Below are 15,902 nucleotides of genomic sequence, written 5' to 3'. Positions count from 1 at the left end.
TGCCGACGCACCTCACCAGAGGCCCCCATAACCAAATACATCGCGCGGCCGAGGCAGCGAAGAATGCGCCCTGCGAGCCAACGCCTTGAACCGCGATAGTTGCGATAGAATACAGCGTCGCCAGGAGCAAAAGCAGGAGTGCCGCTGCACAGGAACCTGATGCGGCGGATGCAGCAAAGACATCAAGGTTCGATGAGGACGACCGTGAAGCAACTCAGCCGGCGAGCGACCATCGCGGGGCTGAGAGCGATACGAAGACAAAAAGAGCAACAACGCGTCCTCCCGAGACTGCGACTCTTTCAACTTCAACATCTGTGACTTGAAAGTCCGGACCAATCGTTCAGCGGCACCGTTTGACTGAGGCGAAAACGGCGCGGATGTCAGATGTTGAATACCATTGGCCTTGCAGAATGACTGAAATTCTGCGGACATGAATTGTGGACCATTGTCAGAAACAATAGTCTGCGGAAGACCTTCAATGCAAAAGATAGCAGACAACGCTTGGATGGTGGCAGAGGACGTCGTGGAAGACATCCGGACAACAAAAGGAAAATTACTGAAGGAATCGACAACAACCAACCATCGAGCATTCCAGAATGGACCAGCAAAATCTATGTGTAAGCGTTGCCAAGGGGAAGCGGCTTGCGGCCAAGCAAAGAATTTCCGCGGCGGTGCGGATTGTTGTTCGGCACACGCCATGCAAGAAGAGCACATATTCGTAATCGCAGCATCGATTCCGAACCAAGTACAGTGCTGACGAGCAAGTTGTTTCGAACGCACTATACCCCAATGTCCTTGGTGGAGAAGCTTTAAGACAGAGGACTGTAACGAACGTGGGACCACGACCCTAGACTGATCATTATCGGAACGCAACAACAAAACACCACGTCGTACAAAAAGTCTCTCCTTGTGAGCAAAAAATCTGCGAACCAACGGATCCTCGATCCGTGACTTCGACAAGGGCCATTGCGTAGCAACAAAACGCAAAACGGTAGCAAGGACAGGGTCAGCAGCTGTGGCTGTAGCTACACGACGAAAATCAATCGGAAACGATTCGACCACGTCATCGGTTTCCGCATCAATGAACATGCAAGCAAGTTCGGAAGAATCGAATGCTTTATCCTCGGCAACAGGCAAACGGGACAACGCATCAGCGTTGCCGTGCTTAGCAGTGGACCGGTACAAGATATCGTAGCGGTACTGCGAGAGGAAAATAGACCAGCGAATGAATTTCTGCGCTGTACGTGGAGGTACAGGCTTGTTCGGATGAAAAAGCGATGTCAAAGGTTTGTGGTCTGTGATGATGGTAAAGTGACGACCATACAAGAAATCGTGAAACTTCGTAACACCAAACACGAGAGCCAAAGCTTCTTTCTCTATCTGGGAATAATTTCTTTGCGCTGACGAGAGCAATTTGGACGCAAAGGCAATAGGGCGATCATGCGAACCATCTTTGTGCGCAAGCACAGCACCGATCCCGAAATCCGATGCATCTACCATCAACAAAAGGGGTTTCTGGGGATCGAATGGCGTAAGGCAAGTATTTGAAAGCAACGCCGATTTCAAGTGGCGAAAGGCGCGTTCGCATTCCGCCGACCAGACGAACGGAACACCTTTACGGCGTAAGCGATGAAGCGGAGCTGAAATGGAAGAGGCATTGCGCAGAAAGCGATGGTAGTAATTTATTTTACCCAACACACTCTGTAGCTGCTTCAAATTCTGCGGCGAAGGCAAGTCCTGTATGGCACGGAGGTGCTCTGGACTTGGATGTATGCCTTGGGCATTTATGACGTGTCCCAGATACGGCAAGTCACGAGCAAAAAACACACATTTGTCCTTCCGCAAGCGAAGACCATTCTGTCGCAAGACCTGAAATAGTGTTCTGAGATTTTGTAAATGTTCTGCTTCTGTCTTTCCTGAGATCACTATATCGTCCAGATAGTTAGCTGCAGTAGGGACCGACGCACAAATAGTTTGTAAATATTGCTGAAACAATGCAGGGGCGGATGCACACCCGAATGGCAGTCTTTTGAATCTGTATAGTCCAAGATGCGTGTTAACCACCAATACGCGCTGGGATTCTTCGTCCACCGGTATTTGCAAGTACGCATCTGCTAGGTCCAACTTTGAAAAATATTTTCCCGGGCACAGTTTGTCAAAAAGATCTTCCGGGCGGGGCAAAGGAAAAGTAGCAGTCACTAGTTGTGGATTCACTGTTGCTTTGAAGTCCACGCAAAGTCTCAATTTGCCGGAAGGTTTTTGCAAAATCACTAAGGGTGAGGCCCAGAGAGAAGCCTGCACACGTTCAATGACACCTTGCGATTCTAAATCTTTTAATGTTCTTGCGACCTCCTCACGCAATGCGTGGGGAACATTGCGCGCTCTGAAAAATTTCGGTTGCGCGTTGACTTTTAGTTCCAAATGTGCTTCATAGTTCTTAGCGCAACCAAGGCCCGGTGCAAAAATGTCTGCAAATTCCTCACATAGACTAGAAACACTGGCTGAAGGCACAGTCTGGTTCACTGATAGGACCTGATTTACGATAGACAAGTTAAACAATTGAAATAAATCTAAACCAAACAAGTTCACTGCAGCAGAAGAACGAAGAACGTAAAATGACACAAGTTTTGTTTGTCCCTTGTATGTTGCAAAAAGGCTGCACTGTCCTAACACAGGCATATGCTGTCCTGAATAACTAGTGAGCTGAACTTTTGCGGCACGCAACGGCGGGGCGCCCAGTTGTTTGTACGTGGCGTGATTGAGCAATGAAACTGCAGCTCCGGTATCGAGCTGGAATGGTATCACTTGTCCGGCAAAGTCCAAATCTACAAAAAGTTTGTCCTGCTGACGACAAGAGCGACTGGTTTGTGCAACTTTAACAGACACTGGGACAGAATCACGTGCGACGTGACGGGATTGCCGTCGACGTCGACGCACACGTTTTGTGGGACGAACACAGTCACTATTAGAGAGAGGAACACTGGACAGAGTGGCATTAACTACATGAATGTCCATGGGCGAATGTTCCCGAGCCTGAGTGTCCTTGGTTTGATTCCGGCGCGAAGCAAAGGGCCTGGAACGGTTGTGATTGTTTGATCTGAGCTTTTTCTGGCAAACACTTTGAACATGTCCTTTCCTACTGCAGAAAAAGCAAATAGCTTGGCGTGACGGGCAATGTTCACGCGAATGTCTAGTAGCACACCGCGGGCATGATTTCACTGCATTTGTGTGCTGGCGAGGCACACCTGGTTTAGAGCGCGGCGGCAGCTGCGTCGAAGTGCGCGAGGGCAGGTTACCGGGCCGCGCAGCGCGTCCAGCGGGCCGGTTAATGTTACACACTGCTGGCGAAGTTTCAAAGGATTGCTGAGCAAAGTCAAGTGTGTCTTGCCTATCCAATATGTCTATCACTTGTTGAAGGGAGGGATTAACTAGTTTCAAAATCTGTTCCCTTATGCGAACATCAGAAACGTTCTGTGCTATTGCATCACGCACCATTGTATCTGAATAAGGAAGGCCACAGTCACATTCAAATGCGCAGTCCCTAGTAAGGCCTTGCAAAGTTGCAACCCACTCCCGATTAGTTTGACCGGCCGTACGTTTTGTACGAAAGAACGTATACCTTTTTGCAACCACATTAACTGTTTCTTTGAAATAGGCATCTAAAGCCGACACAATTTCTTCGTAGGACAGAGTTGCTACGTCTCGTCGGGGAAACAATTTCACTATCACACGGTACGTTTGCACGCCGACACAAGACAATAAGTGAGGCTGCCGCTCGTTACCTTGAATTCTGTAGGCGGCGAGATGGAATCCAAACTGGCGTGACCACTCCGTCCATGTTTCGTCGTCGGGACGAAATTGACGAAAAGAGGGTGCAACTGCGTGTTGTGGCTGCGGGAACGGCGAAGCGGCGGCGGCCGCATCGTTTTGCAGCGCACGTTGACCCTGGACGAGCTGTCCCAGGGCATCCAATAACGCCTGCGTCTGCTGATTCTGCAAGCGATAAAATTCGGACAGTACATCTGGAGATTGTGGCGAAGCCATGACACAAGCAAATCAAATCAGAGCAAAACAAGTAGGAAGAACACGTTGACTCGTCGCCAAACTGTTGTGGCGTAGCAAGAGCCACGCCACTCGGAGGTAGCCGAAAGGCACGCGATGTAATGCAGACGGGCGTGAATTCTGGAACAGGATCACAATTGAATGGTAGCAAGAAAAGTACGTAGTTGCTTTATACTTAACTTTTATTCTCTGATGAATACAGCGTTCTTCTTGAGACATTTATACTATAACTCTCAAAGTAGGTAAGGCTAATGGCGCCTTGCTAGGTCGTAGTCATGTGCTTAGCTGAAGGCTATTCTAACTGTCTCTCGGCAAATGAGAGGAAGGCCTCGTACGTCTAGTCGCTAGCAATGTCGTCCGTACAACTGGGGCGAGTGCTAGTCCGTCTTTCTAGACCTGCCATGTGGTGGCGCTAGGTCTGCAAGTACTGATGGCGGCGACACGCGGGTCCGACATGTACTAATGGACCGCGGCCGATTTAAGCTACCACCTAGCAAGTGTGGTGTCTGGCGGTGACACCACAGATGCTTACATCGTGGCAACGAATAAAGCTTTCACAAAACAACAGGACGTCCATTAATTTCATCGGTTGGTCTGCCTTCTTACAAAATTTCAAGCGATTCACACTAGTCTGAAATACAGAAGCGGCGCGAGTAAAAAAGCTCACAAAAACGTGATTTTTGCCCCTAAAATCCGAATAAAGCAATGTTTCTGAAAGCGAGTTTTTAATTGTATTGTAAGAATGCATTTTTTATTTACCTGATTCACTTTAAACCGTTTCTGCGCAGTTCCAGCAAGAACGAGTTTTACGGATCACATCGAGCTCAATTCTAAACCATCGTATGTCTAAAACGGATAAAGATTATTGGTTAAGAAATTTAGTTTCGACTTTATTCATTTGTCAACGTCCGTGCAAAGTTTGAACCGATTCGTACAAGTTTAAAATACAAAAGTGGCACACTTTATAAACCTCCCAGAAAAAACGTGTTTTTTACACGTAAAATCCAAACTAAGCAAGATTTTTTTCAGACGATTGGAAATCATCTTATACCAAGGTCTGTTACATCGGTGGACCAAATTTGAACCATCTGTCTCGCTCCAGTCCGCATTTATTTAAGAGCGACTGTTTTTGTAAGTAAAATCCGAACAACGGTGACCGTTTCTGCGCGTAAAATCCGAACGGTGCACCTGCAAAGAGTGTCATTAGTGGAGCATTAATTTCAGCCCGCCGTTTTGAAAAAGGAAGTAATCGATTCGCACAGTTTGCTTGGGCGACAGCTCCGTTTCGTCTTCAAACCGTACTTTAAATACGGTAATATAGCTACAGTGAGGGGGATGTTCGAATGACTGTAGAAATGGCCGCTGGTCCGGGCTGAACCGAGAAACTTTTCACCCCATGTTTCTGGCCCTCACAGGAGCCGAGCATTGTAACGATAATACTACAAATAATAAGCATGCCCTGTAGTCTTACACTGATCATAACAGGAGATGCATCCATTTCTAGAAACAACGCTCCAGTTCACTCTGAAATCATTGTAACATTCAATAGTTTCAGATAAGGAGTAATGTAATAGAACATAATGATGCAGGGCCTCTATAATTTTTCTATACATGGACCAGGTTTTAGGAAAACCAATTTTAGTACCAGTGAAACAGCTCAGACTAATGAAGCAACTATAAGTAGTTACATTAGACTCAGCGCCCACTTCCGAAGGTTCAGAAAAGGTGAACAACAGTAAACGATTAAGTACCTGATTTCACAACCGCTAGTTCAGGTTTCAGAGAGCAGTCGGCCCAAGAATTTTTTTCCTGACGCTAATAGTTTCTATCAGCTTTGACAATAATTTTTAAATAAAAATGCCAAGTTTTACCATCGTTCAGAGTCCAAATTAAGCATAGACCCCCCCCCCGCCCCCCTATAACTGGCAGTAATTAGTAAATAAAAAATGACAAGTTGTGCCATCGTTCACAGTCCAGATTAACCAGTCGTAACTGGCTTGGCGAGTCAGTTTAGAGTTCGAAGGTAGGCACGAACACAACATCTCTAATGGTACGGTTACTAGTGGAGAACTATGATCTTCCAAGCAACGCTCAACTTAATAACACCTTTAGCTTTTAATACAGAGTCCAGTCAGAGGAAATGCTAAATATCGTGTTTTGAGTATTTTTATATATATTCAATGAAATTGTTGATGAGGTTCTTAAGGTAAATTGTTAATCCCAAATGAGAGCCACTTCTAGCTAGGAGACGTATGTGAGGTAGTGGCTGATACGAAATTTGTCTTTCAAGTGAATCTAAAATACGTCAAGTGAGATTCATTCTAGGGACCACACTGACCTTTGCATTCGAGTGACACCACCATCTTGCGGCGTGCCGACCTCAGCGCAAGAATGTGGATAACCATCCATGTCGTCTACATGGAGGAAAGAAATGTCAACGCCATATATTAAACAAAATGTCGGGTAGTAATCCCCTTGCACGCTTCGCTACGCTTGCAATCGGTCTGATTAAGTGTACCTAATTACAGGGAGAGGTGTCAGTTCCAAAGCAGATAAACCGAAACGATATGAGAAATGTGCATGACTAATCGTTATTATGACAAGTGAATATGTTGCCCTGATAACGATTGGCTGCAAATATGTGTAATTACAATAAATTTTTGTCAGTTAGTCGAATTTAATATCTATTTAGGAAAGTCCAGTTTAATGAGGATTTAGTTACGGAGTGAAATAACAGGGTAGCCGGTCTCAGAGCGGAGTTTAGTTTTGGTACTGATCAAGCTAGATAGGTATTTAATTCACGTAACAGCAAATGGGATGAGGCGTACATGGGCGATAACGGTCATTTCACATGTGGGAGCTCAGTTAAATACGCAAGCCTTCACAGAATTTATTTGGTCAGTTATCATTATACTTAAATGGAGGAAAGGAACACCTTAGCATTAATTAAATTCAAGATTGATTGACTTACAGTGTCAAGCGACGCAGTAATGACTAAGTTCTACGATCTCGCAGTCACTAAGTTTAACTTCCATGTGGTTGACATTATAGTATCACTTCATAAACTGTAATACAACCTGTGATATAAATCGAAATACAGAGTGCTGCAACGGGTAGACAGACATTTTCCAATACATATAATCTGCTTAGCCGGTCGGAGTGGCCGAACGGTTCTAGGCGCTACAGTCTGGAACCACGCGACCGCTACGGTCGCAGGTTCGAATCCTGCCTCGGGCATGGATGTGTGTGATGTCCTTAGGTTAGTTAGATTTAAGTAGTTCTAAGTTCTAGGGGACTGATAACGTCGGCCTACGTGACTGATGACCTCAGCAGTTAAGTGCCATAGTGTTCAGAGCCATTTGAACCATTAAATCTGCTTATTCACCACTAACTTGTTGTAACAAAGGTTTTATTTGGAACAGTAACTCAACATGGCAATCGATTCGAAAACATTGAACACAAGCTACGGCGAAACTCTCGGTTATAAATAACCTGAATTACCTCTTTCGCCTCCGAGAGCGTAGTATTGCAAGTAACGTTGTTGACGTGCTAGCGTTTTTAACAAACTTGGGTATACCGTGACTTTACTAATGATTTTTTCTCTGATAGTAGACTACGAAAGGACGTATTTTCAAAGGAGGTGTACGTTTGTTGTTAAAAAAAAAAGAAACAACAGCCGCCATTGCTGCGAGATGTCAGAAAATATTAATTTTTGTCAATATACGCTCTTGTAAGAAGTTGAATATACACTGTAATAGTTGAGCACTGAGAAGAAAGTTTTCATGAAAGAATAATTGTTATCTTAAAAGGTAAAATTACGATACAAAGTGCAAGCAAGCAGAAGACAGGATTTTGAGTGCTAGGTCGTACTGTGCGATCCCTGTTTAATAACACGGTCTTTTGGAATGAACAGATTCTTCTGTGAAAAGTGAAAAGTTGTAGAACTTGCCCTACCGACACAGACTATCGTAGTTGTTCAGAATCGTATCTGTCTGACTTGCTCTTCAATAACAGCGTGAAGAATTTTTTCAGAGCTACATTACGACGCATGTCTTGGAAAGCTCTTTCTTACGCTGGCTGCTAAGAAGAACTTTAACTTCGGGTGAACTCGATTTCACTCCGGAGACGTCACGCATTACTGCAAAATTAATAATTTACTCTTTGTCAGCCAAGAAGACAGTAATTAAGATCCAAAGTACTAATTATTTTATGTTTGATGGAAACGTCAATTTCAGTTTTCATTTTCAAAACTAACGCCAAAGGATAGATTTATTTAAATCATTTAATACTGGGAAGGAAAGAGGACCTGGTGAGAATAGGGAACAGTAGTTACAATGTATTTTGCAGCGGAAAGTTTCATGGCTGCCTGTCTGTTCTTTTTGTTCTTATCAGGAATACTTAAAAAAATTCTAATGGCCAAGGGAGGGTCATTAGAACATTTATTACAAAAAATTATTAAATATGAATGACATCACAAGTAAATTTAGTGTTATAAGGCAAAGCCGAAACACACTGAGGTGACAAACCTTATGGTGTCGGACCTCACTTACCCGCCGTATGCAGCATGAACTCAATAAGTCGTTGGAAGTCGAGCTCAGAAATAGTGAGGCATGCTGCCTCTATAGCTATCCATAGTTTCTAAAATGTTACCGGTACAGTATTTTGTACACGAACTGACCTGTTGTTTATATCCCATAAACGTTCGATGGGATTCATGCCTAGCCATCTGGGTGGCCTTATCATTCGCCAGAACTGTACAAATGGTTTTCAAACCAGTCACGAACAGCTGGGGCCCAGTGACAATTCTATCATTGTTTGGGAACATGAAAATCATGAAGGGTTAAAATGGTGTCCAGATAGCCGATCATAGCCACTCAGACTGGCAACACGAATGTGCATTTCGTGGAACTGTTTCAGCGTCACGATCTGCCTCATCTTAATACAGCCATCAGGCGTAATAACATGAGACTTGGGGGTGCGCTGATGACAGAAAGCATGGGTCACATTTCAGTGGTGTCGGTGGAGTCTATCAGCAGGACGGGTTTCACTAGACATGGCCTGCACCTCAACAGGTATGGGAAGGGGAGGTTGGCAAAGCTTATAGGTGACAGCATAGGTGGGGTTGGTGGGATCACTCATGGGAAAATTCCTGCAGTAGTGGGTGTTAGAGCTGCACCTTTTTTAGATTGAAGTCAGCTGATAGGTATTCCTGCTTAAGGGAAGTCTCTCTAACAAGGGAATCACTTTTGACAAAGCTTAGGTATCCGGCTAATGAGGGAATTAGTATATTTCATCAAAATATACAAGGTATTAGAGATAAAGTTAGTGAACTGCTTATAGATGTTGACTCTGAAATTATTGGTATATCTGAACACTTCTTAACTAAGGAGATAATTCAGAGGCTTCCTTTACCAGGATACAGGTTGGCTGGCAGCTTTTCGAGGAGATCTTTGCGGTGTGGGGGAGTAGCCATGTATGTGAAAAACGGCATCCCATTTGAGTCAATTGATGTTTCAAAGTACTGCACTGAAAAGGTGTTTGAATGTTGTGCAGGTGTGGTTAAATTTAACGGAGCTAAACTTCTAACTGTTGTTATTTATAGATCCCCAGACTCCGATTTCACAACATTTTTGTTAAAGCTAGAGGAGGTTCTTGGTTCAATTTATAGGAAATACAAAAAGTTAGTTATATGTGGTGACTTCAGTATTAATTGTATAAGTGATTGTGCAAGGAAGAGGATGCTGGTGGACCTCTTTAATTCATATAATCTTATGCAAACCGTATTCTTTCCAACGAGAGTACAAGGGAACAGTAGAACAACCATAGACAACATTTTTGTTCATTCCTCATTACTAGAAGGGCATTCTGTTAGCGAAAAGGTGAATGGCCTTTCAGATCATGATGCACAAATTTTAACTTTAAAAGATTTTTGTGCTGCAACATGTGTTAAATATAGTCATCAGCTGTTCAGAAAAGCTGATCCAGTTGCTGTAGAGACCTTTGTAAATCTTATAAAGGAACAAAAGTGGCAAGATGTTTATAGCGCTGATACAGTAGACGATAAATATAATGCTTCTCTCAAGACTTTTCTCATGCTCTTTGAAAGTTGCTTTCCGTTAGAACGTTTAAAACAGAGTACTAGCACAAACAGGCAGCCTGGGTGGCTGACTAGAGGGATAAGAATATCTTGTAGAACAAAATGGCAATTATATCAAAACGTTAGAAACAGTCAAAATCTAAATGCAGCAGCCCATTACAAACAGTATTGTAAGGTGCTTAAAAATGTTATTAGGAAGGCAAAAAGTATGTGGTATGCAGATAGAATAGCTAAGTCTCAGGATAAAATTAAAACCATAAAGGAAGTTGCTTGTCTGCAGAGACAGGTCGAGGATATAGAATCAGTGCGTAGTGGGAATTTCCGTGTTACTGATAAGTCGCATATATGTACAGTATTTAATAATCACTTTCTGAATATAGCAGGTGAACTAAATAGAGACCTAGTCCCAACAGGGAATCATATAGCGCTCTTAGAAAAAAGTGTTCCGAGACTGTTACCTGAAATGCTCCTCCATGATACTGACAAGAGGGAGATTGAGTTAATAATTAAATCACTAAAGACCAAGAACTCTCATGGATATGACGGGGTATCTAGCAGAATACTGAAGTATTGTTCTGTGTATGTTAGCCCAGTTCTCAGCCATATCTGTAACTTTTCCTTTAGGAGTGGTCAGTTTCCTGACCGATTAAAGTACTCGGTAGTGAAGCCACTTTATAAAAAGGGAGACATTGATAATGTTGACAATTTTAGACCTATTTCTATGCCATTGGTGTTTGTTAAAGTTATCGAGAAGGTTGTATATACAAGGTTACTGGAGCATTTAAATTCACATAATTTGCTGTCAAATGTTCAGTTTGGTTTTAGAACTGGCTTAACAAGTGAAAATGCTATATTCTCTTTTCTCTGTGAGGTTTTGGACGGATTAAATAAAACGTTGCGAACGCTAGGTGTTTTCTTTGATTTAACGAAGGCTTTTGACTGTGTTGACCACAAAATATTACTGCAGAAGTTGGACCATTATGGAGTAAGGGGAGTAGCTTACAACTGGTTCGCTTCTTACTTTAAGAACAGAAAGCAGAGGGTAATTCTCCGCAATAATGAGAGTGGTAGTGATGTTCAGTCCCAATGGGGCACTGTTAAGTGGTGCTGGGGCCACTGCTGTTTCTTATTTATATAAATGGTATGCCTTCTAGTATTACAGGTGATTCAAAAATATTTCTGTTTGCTGATGACACCAGCTTGATAGTGAAGGATCTTGTGTGTAATATTGAAACAGTAACAAATGATGTAGTTCATGAAATAAGTTCGTGGCTTGTGGAAAATAATTTGATGCTAAATCACAGTAAGACTCAGTTTTTACAGTTTCTAACTCACAATTCAACAAAAACCGATATTTCGATCAGACAGAATAGGCATATTATAAGCGAGACGGAACAGTTCAAGTTCCTAGGCGTTCGGATAGATAGTAAGCTGTTGTGGAAAGCCCATGTCCAGGATCTTGTTCAGAAGCTAAATGCTGCTTTATTTACCATTAGAACAGTATCCGAAATAAGTGACACTTCAACACGAAAAGTAGTCTACTTCGCATATTTCCATAGGCTTATGTCGTATGGTATTATTTTTTGAGGTAATTCTTCTGATTCAAAAAGGGTATTTTTGGCTCAAAAACGGGCTGTTCGAGCTATATGTGGTGTAAGTTCGAGAACGTCTTGTCGACCCCTATTCAAAAATCTGGGAATTCTGACATTGCCATCACAGTATATATTTTCTTTAATGTCGTTTGTTGTTAGCAATATTAGCCTATTCCCAAGAGTTAGCAGCTTTCACTTAGTTAATACTAGGCAGAAATCAAATCTGCATGTAGAATGCACTTCCTTGACTCTTGTGCAGAAAGGAGTGCAGTATTCTGCTGCATCCGTTTTCAATAAGCTACCACAAGAACTCAAAAATCTTAGCAGTAGCCCAAACTCTTTTAATTCTAAACTGAAGAGTTTCCTCATGGCTCACTCCTTCTATTCTGTCGAGGAGCTCCTGGAAGAGCTAAAAAATTAAGCAAATTCCGGTGTTACATTGTTGATTGTCTTCATTTAAACTTACGACTTGTCACCTGAATATGTTTTTTTATATTTCATTTTATCTGTTTCTAATATCGTGTTATAATTTCATGTATTGACTCGTTCCATGACCATGGAGACTTCTCCTTAATTTGGTCCCACGGAACAATAAATAAATAAATAAATAAATAAATAAATAAAGCTATGATCGGTTCAGTTGGACCAGAGGACCTAGTCCATTCCATGTAAACACAGCGCACACTACTATGGAAACCACAAGCTTGCATAATGCCTTGTTGACAGCGTGGGTCCATGGCTTAGTGTGGTGTGCCCCAGACTCAAAACCTACCGTCAACTCTTACCAATTGAAATCGGGACTCATCTGACCAGGCCACGGTTTTCCAGTCGTCTAGTGTCGTTTCATATGAATCACATGAGTACAAATGATAGCTCCGCTAATGTACTAGCTCCTCTACTGCACTAGTCTTTTATACCTTGTGCACGCGCTACTACCGCCGTCTATATAAGTACATATCGCTACCCATGACTTCTTTCACTTCAGTGTACAATAGACAGTCACTAAACACAAAACTGAAGAATATTGTTGACTAAGAATATAAAATTACTGTATTTTGCCAAGTTCACCGATCTCCATATTTAATTAACTTCTTTTTCAGAAAGGCTATTAATATTATTGTAGTGCAAGATCATGTAACAATTTGATTAACCTGGTAACAAGTCATTTTCAGTGCAACGGAAAAATTTATTATTTTAATAATGTATACTCGGTTGTTAGGATCATAGGGTATGGGCATGCCGCGAGAAGTTTTCCGGAAGGGGGGAGGAGAGTAGCTTCGTTCTAAAGTTGCCAATTTTGGTATAAATCAAACCAGGCTTACAACAAGGAGATGTTCTTTCATATGTTCTCTTCGACCTTGCATTGGAGAAAGTGGTTCGAGAGAGCAATTTACAGCTATTCAATGCTCTCCGATTCCAACACAGGGATGTAAAGCTCCTGGCATAAGCAGATGATGTAGTCTTACTCAGTGAAACGGAAGAAGAGCTGAAGGACACGTACAAATCTCTCAGGCACAGTGCCAGCAAAATGGGACTTTTGATAAACCAAGAAAAAACAGAATATATGGAAACAGGTCGAGTCATAAACCTAGATCTATACGTTTAAACTGACCACCATTCGAGATTCACAAAAGTTCATCAGCTTAAATACCTTGAGTCGCGCTTCAGCAGTAAAAATTTCGTAACACTAGATATAAATGAGAGAATAGCCTCCGGATCAAAATGTTTCTAAGCTCTAAGCAACCCACATAAAAGTAAAGCTTTGTCATTCACCACAAATACGAAGACATATAACACCATCATCTGCCAGTTAGTAATGTATGGTTCGGAAAGCAGGACGCTTACCAATAAAGAAAGAGAAAAAAACTGAATGTTTTCAAAAGAAAAGTGCTGAGAAAAACTTGAGGACCAGTGTTGGAGAACGACATCTGAAAAGTTCAAAAGAACACTGAAATTTATCACTTAATGAAGCAACCCACTATCGTCCAGAAGTGAAAAAGTAGGGGACTGCAATGGGCTGGGCATGTGGCTAGAATGGAAACCAACAGAATTCCTAATAAGGCATTTGAGGCCACTCTCCAAGCATCAAGACCAATGGGCCGACCGGTGGAAAGATGACATAGAGAAGGACGCCGCAGCATTAGGAATCATCGCAGGGTGGAGAGAGACACCGAGGAATACAAGAAAATGGAAGCAGATCGTTGATGCAACGCGTGGACTACAGGGTCTATGATCATTGAAAAAAAAAGGTATGAGTGGTTGGTCAGTTTAGAGAGAAGTCATGCCATAAGAACTACATTTTATAAGTGACACCTAAAGCTTGTTGTATTCCACTCAATACGCGAATAAAAGCTGTGTACTTCAGTTTCTGGGGGACGCCTATGATTAGGGAGCCTGCTTGTGATACTAATTATTTGGTTATATAAGTGCCACAGGATTGGATTTAAATTTTTATACATTTGATTATATTGTCCAAAGAATAATTCTACGACTCTGGCAAGCCTTTTCCAGTTCTGACTGTCTGAAATGATACAGACATACCTGAAGCGACACTGCTGGAGCAACGTAACAGTCCTGCGGCTACAATGACTTCGGCCAAGGCTCAGCAGCTGTGAATAACATTAAATAGGCTTCATCCACACTGTATTCTTCCATTAATAATTTTCTTGAAGCTTTTTCCTTAATAAATACTGTACTGTGCCCCACAGAACTACTTACCCGTCACATCCACAAAGCCTGGCTACATACACCGCCACCACTCGTTCGACGTACGCACTTACCTGTGCGTGTTTTTTTCTCGCTCGTATGCCAAAGATCCTACTACCATTTAAATATTACGTTTGATTTTGTATATAGCAAAATCCCTGACATGGCTAGTGTGTCTTCTTTACAAAATTTATAAAAATTGACCCCAACAGTTATACAAAAATAATATGCCATTATTGCAAGTATGTACACAAAGAAAGGCACTGAACTCGTATATAATGAAAGGCACTGAACCTTACATAAAATAATACTGTAGCATAACGTGACATACTGTGTTGTAGTTTTATAGAATGATTTCGCCTCTTCACCATCGAGTTGTTAAATAACATGGTAGGATCACATGAATGTCCGCGAGTATGTCGATGTTGATTTTTACCCAATACTTCAGTTCTCGACCAAGGTGAAGTATTTTATTTCCAAACATAAGTTACTTTGTTTCGCGCACCAGTTTCTCCCGAGAAGCGAATGTGCGATGACAAGTCTCATTACTACATCTCGAGCCTTCAGATAATCTGAATAACGAGTTCTCCCATTCTGTGTCAAGTGTTTGTGGCACATACACAACAGGCTAAGTTCGTACCACACACACGAAGAAGCTTCCTGTGGATAGTGTGGGTTAACATTCTCCTTTATACAATTGATTCGCATTCTGCGCCTTATCACGTTGGGTTGTCGACAATCTTGTAATGGTTCTTTTCGAATACCTCCGTTTGTCTGAGGATGAGTTAATTACTGTATGTTGAAATTGCACTTGAGGACACTCTGATGATATTTGCGTCTGGTAGTACTGAAATTTACTATCTCTTTAACATTGTCCATCCTATGAATCCGATAACGGTGACCAGCTTTTATGTTATCAATAGCTGGACGTTGGAGAAAGCCCATAAACCATGTTGCTGAGATGAAACTTCCTGACAGATCAAAACTGTGTGCCGGACCGAGACTCGAACTCGGGACCTTTGCCTTTCGTGGGCAAGTGCTCTACCATCTGCACTACCCAATCACGACTCACGCCCCGTTCTCACAGCTTTACTTCCGCCAATACCTCGTCTCCTACCTTCCAAAACTACGAGGACGGGGCGTGAGTCGTGCTTAGGTAGCTCAGATGGTAGAGCACTTGCCCAAAAAAGGCAAAGGTCCCGAGTTCGAGTCTCGGTCCGGCGCACAGATTTGATCTGCCAGGAAGTTTCATATCAGCGCACACTCTGCTGCACAGTGAAAATCTCATTCATGTTGCTGAGACTTTGCACCAAAATTGTGTAGTATCCACTGGAACACTTGAAGACAATATCGACGACCTAAGGAACTTCTATAACTGAGCAACGCATTGTTCGTCTTAGGCACTTAGTTCATATATCTGTATGTGAGCCATGATTTCTGTGTTT

This window comes from Schistocerca cancellata, chromosome 6 (genome assembly GCF_023864275.1).
Source record: "Schistocerca cancellata isolate TAMUIC-IGC-003103 chromosome 6, iqSchCanc2.1, whole genome shotgun sequence".
In the NCBI taxonomy this organism is placed as follows: Eukaryota; Metazoa; Arthropoda; class Insecta; order Orthoptera; family Acrididae; genus Schistocerca; species Schistocerca cancellata.
Note: the sequence above shows the minus strand (reverse complement) of the source record.